Source organism: Choristoneura fumiferana, chromosome 21, assembly GCF_025370935.1.
Source record: "Choristoneura fumiferana chromosome 21, NRCan_CFum_1, whole genome shotgun sequence".
Classification (NCBI taxonomy): Eukaryota; Metazoa; Arthropoda; class Insecta; order Lepidoptera; family Tortricidae; genus Choristoneura; species Choristoneura fumiferana.
Window position 1 is genome coordinate 17,789,439 of NC_133492.1, and position 7,430 is coordinate 17,796,868.

General features: G+C 34.2%; 1 protein-coding gene and 1 long non-coding RNA gene across 2 annotated transcripts in view; one reads left to right on the forward strand and one right to left on the reverse strand.

The window, feature by feature from the left end:
* Positions 1-7,430, reverse strand: part of LOC141439791 (uncharacterized) — a gene marked incomplete in the record, with an annotated part of 323,470 nt that overhangs the window by 13,570 nt on the left and 302,470 nt on the right.
* LOC141439793 (uncharacterized) lies at positions 2,699-4,953 on the forward strand. Its single transcript, XR_012452640.1, has 3 exons — positions 2,699-2,946; positions 3,640-3,722; positions 4,656-4,953. It is a non-coding gene; the product is annotated as an uncharacterized lncRNA (long non-coding RNA).

Below are 7,430 nucleotides of genomic sequence, written 5' to 3' on the forward strand. Positions count from 1 at the left end.
TCTGCAAAATGAAAAGCTAGTTGTTTACAATTAAAATATATTCATATATTTTAAAAAAAAAGCCCTAACTCAGAATCGATACACGAGAGAAAGAGTGGCAAATTGAGGCCAATCACTTCGTTCGCGCAGAATTCGTTTAATGCTATCCCGCGGGAACTATGCAATTTTAAGGGATAAAAACTGTCCTGTCCTGTCCTTCCTGGGACAAACTGTTTATTGTATACTGAATTCCATCTAAATCGGTTCAGCAGTTTAGTGTGATAATGATAACAACAACAAACAAACAGACTTACAAACTTGCATTTACATTACTTAGTGGGATTTGTAAGAGACAGGTTTGCAGTTTGTAGAGAGAATCTTCCATACCTATTAAAACTAAGATTAGAAGTTCACATATGCCTTTAGTGAGAGCCTCACCATACATTGACCGCAACAAAAAGTGTCAACTCTAAAATGAGTGAGCTCACTTATTTGAAATCACAAGAGAAGCAAGTACCTTAATACATAAAGAGATGGCACTACTTTCGCAGTACCACACCATATATAATGTTACGATGTATACTTTTTTCACTGCAAAGGCATAATCTAAACATAAATCTTTCAGTAAAACTACTAACCACTAAGATCAAAACTTTATTAGCAAGTTATTCAAAATTCAACTGATATCTTGCTTATTTATCACAATATTAGATAATATCATTTTTATACATTTGTTGTTTTCTCTATGCATAGCAAGTCATTTATCTAATAACAAGTTATTTTTGTCATCAGTTGCTAAAGCTGATACAATAAAGATGCATGAATAAACTCTACTTGTAAACAAAAAATTGGTTTAATTTCTAATTTAAAAACCTAATTAACACATCTCACAGCAACTGCTAAGCTTACTTTGGGCTAGGTCAATTGGTGTGAATTGTCCCGTGATATTTTTTTTTTACTGCTAAGCCAAAGTTGCATATTCGTTCAAAACAAAATCTAACATTATATTTACTATATACAAACAAATTAACCCATTGCAGTGAAGTCTTAATTGCAATCACTTGTTCTGTTGGTGTTGGGTTGGTATGTATGCGGATTCCATGCATCTCAGATATCTCCTGTTTCAAGGAATCTGTCACAAGGCGATGCTGCTTCACTCGAGGTAGCCCAATGAACTCTTTGGCTTCTATACTGACCTGTAGATTAAATTATTAAAATGTACAAATTCGTATTGAGCCTAAAAATTTCAAAGTAAAAAAAATACAAGTCCAGTCCAGCTCATCTCAGAACCTCAAACATGGCCCCACATCCGCCAGAAATATCCTCCACGCTGATATACGTAGTCCCCGGCAGAGATTTCTTCAAAGCTTCAGTCAGTTGTTCTTCTTTTGAGACGCAGTTTTCGTTCGAAGTTACTACCCGGCACGCCGGCTCCGTTTCCAGCAACGGTTCGCGACTAATAAATATGAATTAGATAGATGTAGAACTCAAAAATAATGGCGCATAATGTGAAGAATTTGAGTTGCTATGCGTGGACACTCACCAGTCTATTCCTAACTGGCCCAAGGCTCTCAAAAATTGACGAAAACATTTCGTGACTATTATGGTAACCAGAATATATTTTATCCTCGTGCTTCTGCTATTTTACTTTTTTTATTACAGAGACATTTACACAAGTGTTTCTGTTTTATTGTACGTAATTTCGAAACAAATAAAATTTTTACATAACCTCTGAATTTTATGTCAAGAAAGATGAACGTTTACGTTTCGTTCTTTCAAAACAAAACGAAACATTACCGATATTCCACCGTAGATCTTTTTCGACGTCGACTGATTCTGCGTGAATAGAACGTGCTGTACGTTTCAATCCACGCATAAATAAAGCACACCGACTGATATGTAATGACACGAGATTTCGCTGTTTTATTTTCAGATGTAATTTTACTTGAAAAAATACATGGAACTGTAGAAATGTTCTCCACTGTAATGAGTAAACATTGTTTTAATATTCCAAGTTTTTGTCTTTTAGAAAAAAGGGTAATTATTAATGATAATAAATTGTTTTGTACCGCCGTTTTTACTCTTAAAATAACTACACTATACATAGAATATAGTTAGATATGGGTGGCTTATTTAAATTAAAGCACCGAGCTGTTGCTAACAAAGCATCAGCTTCATAAAGAACCAAGTTAGAAATTGTAGTACAGCAAAAAAACAATGATTTGTAAAAATGGAAACCTAACAATGTACAAATTAAAACAAATTGCTTTTTCTGACCTAATCTTAAGTTTTTTCACAGATCTAAGATATCAGTACGGTTTTTCAACTAAACTATTACCATTGACATTACTACGTTACACAAAAATCAATTACTTATACAAAATCTCGTACTGATTTCATTAAAAATTGAAACAAATTTTTTTTTTTTTTTTTTTGAATTTTTTTTTTGTAATTTATGGCCTGGTTACTAGACCTTAAAGTCTTTATTTTCATGTTGTCATATCAGTTATTTCTTCATTGGTAACACATTTATTAACGTACGTATTCATTCACACTTCACTTTCTTATTTTTCACATCAGAGGTACTAATCGTTCGGAGCATCAGAGTATGTTTCACATTTCACTGTAATGTCAAAGTTCTTTGAAAGTATTTTTAATATATTTAAAGATTGGTATAAACAGTCCACATTTTTTAACAATTCACTGAGGCGGCGGAGGGGTCGTTAGCTGATGATAACACTTTAACTTCACTAGCCAGGATTAACCTATCCAAAGAGTATGCCGGACAGGAAAAAATCAAATGGTCTATATCGCCGATACCTCCGCAGTTGTTGCATTTATTATTATGTACAATTCCAAGTCTGGTCAGATGTGCAGGTGTCTTAGTATGGCCAAAACGAAGACGATTGATTGTGGTGATAAAATCACGGCTGGGTGACTTGAGCTTATTATACCATGGTTTGACTGGTAAGTCTTGCTGAATGCTTCCATACCATTTCCCTTGGCTTCCTGATCCTTCTTCCAGAATTCTTGCCACAATTTTTGTACATCATGTTTAATGGCGGCATAACAATCAGTAACCGGAATATTGACAATTAAGGACACATCTATCGCATTGATTCCATCATATGCAGCCTTATCAGCTATTTCATTGCCTGTTATTCCTTTATGTGACGGTATCCACATAAAAGAAATTTCCAATCCTTTTCTTCTATAATTGTTAATGATTTCTCTTATTTTAAAAATCATGTATGATGTTTTAAAATGAACTTTAAAGCTTTCCAGAGCTTTAATTAGACTTAAAGAGTCAGTAAGAATAAAAATTTATGGTAACTATTAGTAAATGCAATTAACTTGAGTGCTTCTAAAACAGCATATGCCTCCGCAGTAAATATACTACAATTACTATTCAGAACAAAGCTTTGAACAAATTTATTTTGAGGGTTAAACAGCACTACGAACATAATTTTCTCCCTTACTGCCATCTGTATAAAGTTTGTAGTAATCTTCATTTTCACTTAAAAATTCTAACATATCCTGATTAGAGGTGATGGAAGCCCTAATTACTGAAACTTGAGGGAATATAGAACTGAATGAATGTGAATAACATGGCCAAGGTGATATTGCATACAATGATGGGAATTTCTTCCTCATTTCCAGCAGGATGCGAGAGACTTTGGGAGCCTGGCCATTGAGAAGATCGGCACCTGTAGTCATAGGATCATGGCAGTCTAATTCACAAGGTATTATTTTTTTAATTATATTTTGATTGTTTGAAGCTAATAGCTTCACACTATGTCTTTCTGCCAGTAGTAATCTTCTCAATACAAGAGGCATGATTGTTGTTTCAACCTCCATTGCTCTAATGGGAGTTGAGCAGAAAGCTCCTGAAATCACCCTCAAAGCCTTATTCTGAATAATGTCTAGTCTATGTACATAATTACTATCTAAGTAAGCTAAACAACTATAGTCAAAATGGCTTCTAACTATTGCTTTATACAAAATTGAAAGTATCTTTGGGTCTGCCCCCAAGATACTCCCGCTAGACACCTCATAATATTTAGCCCTTTTGTGGAGTTTTGAGATATATATTTAATATGTTTTTCAAAAGTTAAGTTATTCTCAATAACTATGCCTAAAAATTTATGATGGTTAACTTGGGAAATTACTTCATTATTGAATATAATATTATTAGAAGGAGAGTCCTTACTAAAAATCATAGAACTGCTTTTAGTTGGATTAATTTGTAGGTGTAATCTGTTATGGTAAAATAAATGTAGTTCCTTAAGAGCATAGTTAATTTTATGGATGGCTATGTCTACATCATTATTGACACTATATAGTACAAGGTCATCAGCAAACTGTAAAATATTTACAAAATCTGTATTTACATATTTACAAATCTCACTAGTATACAAATTATATAGCAAAGGTGACAGAATTGCACCTTGCATAGTGCCTCTAGACACAGATCTTGGGCCATGTATTATATTATTATGTTTCACATATAATGTTCGGTTAACTAGAAATTCATGCACCCACTTGGCAACTAACCCCGGTATTCCCAAGTTAGTTAACACCTTAACTAATATTCCAGGATGAACATTATCAAATGCTCCTTTGACATCCAAAAAAACACATGCAACACTAACATTACTATTTTTTGCATATTTCAGATCTGTTATAAGGGATAAGAAGCTGTCTGCGCAGCTCCTACCTCGTCTGAATCCATATTGCACATGCGGAATAATGCTATTTGATTCAACAAACCAGTCGAGGCGACATTTTACCATATTTTCAAAAACTTTACCAATGCATGATGACAAGGAAATAGGCCGATATGAATCAGCACAATCTGGGGACTTATCTGGTTTGAGAACTGGAATCACGCACTGGGTTTTCCACGGCTGAGGAATTATTTGTTTTGACCATAGTGCATTGAATATATCTAATAAAATATCTTGTACAGTTGAATCCAAGCTTTTAATTAGTATGTAGGGAAAATCGTCTAAACCAGGGCTTGTATTTTTACGAGATTGAAGGCTTAGTAAAAATTCATTTCTTGAGAAAGGTTCTAACAGAAACTTGGATTTCTCATTATTATTATTAAGATTAAAGTATACATCTAGATTGTCGAAACTAACTGTGCTGTCTTCTGACAACTTATCTAAAAAGGATGCGATAAACTCATCGTTGTATGATTTGTTTTTACTTTTATTCATACCTTTAAACATTTTAATGTAATTCCAAATAACGCTTATTGGTGTAGTTCTATTAAAATTGTCGCAAGTCTTTGCCAGCCATTCTTTTTTTCCTCAGCAATAGTCCTTTTTTAATAGCATCAATTTTTTGTAATGTATGTAATTTTCAATAGTAGGAGTAGCTCTGTAGCACTTTAAAGCCTCATAAGAGTTGACAACACTCTGTTCACATTTATCATTCCACCAGGGTGCCGGAGGTTTACTTCGAAAAGTTGAAGTTTTAGTAAATTTAGGTATGCATTCTTGCTTAAGTGTGTTGAGTCGAATACAAAACTGATTATATGATTCAAAGTTCTCATTGTCCACAGTCAAGTGTTAAACATATCAATTGATATTTTTTAAACTTTCCCAGTCTGCCTTGTTATACAAAAACTTGTCAACAGGAGGGTTTATTTGATATCTGTCTATTGAGAGTGTTATGTCTGTTATAGTTGGGAATGATAACTTCCCATGTTGTCATCATGTACTGACCACTCACAAGAGGGGCAATACAAGGACTGATTAGACTAACGTCTATAGCAGAAGGATTGCGATTAGGATAATTAAGAGTTGTAAAGCTGCCATCATTTAATATACATAAATTACACTCGTCAATCATGTGAACAATTGTTGGCCACGACCCTTAGTGGAAACGCAGCCGAAAGCTATGTGTGAGCATTAAAGCTCTGCTACAAAAATGGGTTAGGTAGGTCATTTATTAATTTCCGTAAATTATTAATACGCATAAGGCCTCCAGTTGGGGACAATAGACACATAATATTGACATATTACACTTTCAACAGACAGCGATAAAGCAATTGCTTGAATGTCTCATAAAATCAGTTTGTAATAATTTACACTTAAAAAGATTTTTTATCAGGATGGCTACACCTCCATGTTCATTTTTCGCATTTTTTATAAAATATATTGTACCAGGAATGTTAAAAGTTTGATTTTCTTTAAGCCATGTTTCATTCAGTAGGCAGATATCTATTATTATTTTTTTAAAAATAAATAATTAAGGTTTTTTTTTTAACACTTTGAATATTATGAAGAGCGATTCTTAACTGTGAATTTGAGATAGAATCCATTTAATAATTTTAAAAAGCATCTCTTTAATTGTTGTGGTAGTAACGGGAGTGGTATCAGCATTATTAGCCAATTGGATTAATGTACGAACAATAGCCATAGTCAGATCATTAACTAATAGCTGAGTTTTACATCAGCAACAGAAGTGACTTTCGTTTGGTTCTGTGTCTTATTTACAGTGGTATATAAAGGCTTATTTACATCCGAATTTACATTTGACAGTTTGCTGAGTAGTTTTTAACGGGGGAAGTCTACAGCGTTTTTGGTATTTACAATAGAAGAGTAAGTAATTTTACTCTTTTTCTCCATCATTTTTTGCATTTTTATTGGACAAGTCCTTGAAATAGCCATATGTGGCCCGCTGCAATTTACGCAAGAAAGCTCGTTTGGGTTTATCGCATTTCTTTTAGTGGTGATACCAGCACAAAACTGCAGCGCTGTTTGCCGCTGCAGATCTTGGCCGAGTGATTAAACTTAAAACATCTGTAACATTGCTGGGCAGAGGAGGAATATAATCGAATACCCTGTACGAGAACAGGTCATATTGAACATTGTCAGGCAATGAATTTGACAGAAACGTATGCTCACGTTTGCAAAGGCACTCGTTTGACCTACTTTTTCGAAAACGTCTGACTGAAATTATTTCATATATCGAACGACAGCTTGGAGTACAAGTCCTTGTTAGAATGTTCACTGGAACAAATCAATAATCCTGTTTTTTTCATATGAGCTGCGGGGATGAAAGCTCGCATGCCATTTTTTTCCAGAAGCCGTGTTGTTATAAAGTTGTTGGCCGTGTTAAAATGTTTAAATACACACAATCTTACTAGCATTTATTCTGCGAATAGCACTATACCTTTGATTCCATTGAGAATATGTGGTTCAAATAAATTGGGCTTTTTGTTTCTAGTCTTTCGTTCGTACTAGATTCGACGAATACTTAAATTTGGAAGCCGAGTTTTTCCGGATAGAGTCTCTTATAATCAGGTTTGTGATAAGGTAAGTAAAGATTGTCCTCACCGCCTCACCACTTTACTTTTCACTGTCCATTGTCTGCTCCGTTTTGTGCCGGGGGGAGGGGATCGCCACCCCGCTCGTTACCACATTTTTAAACACTCCACT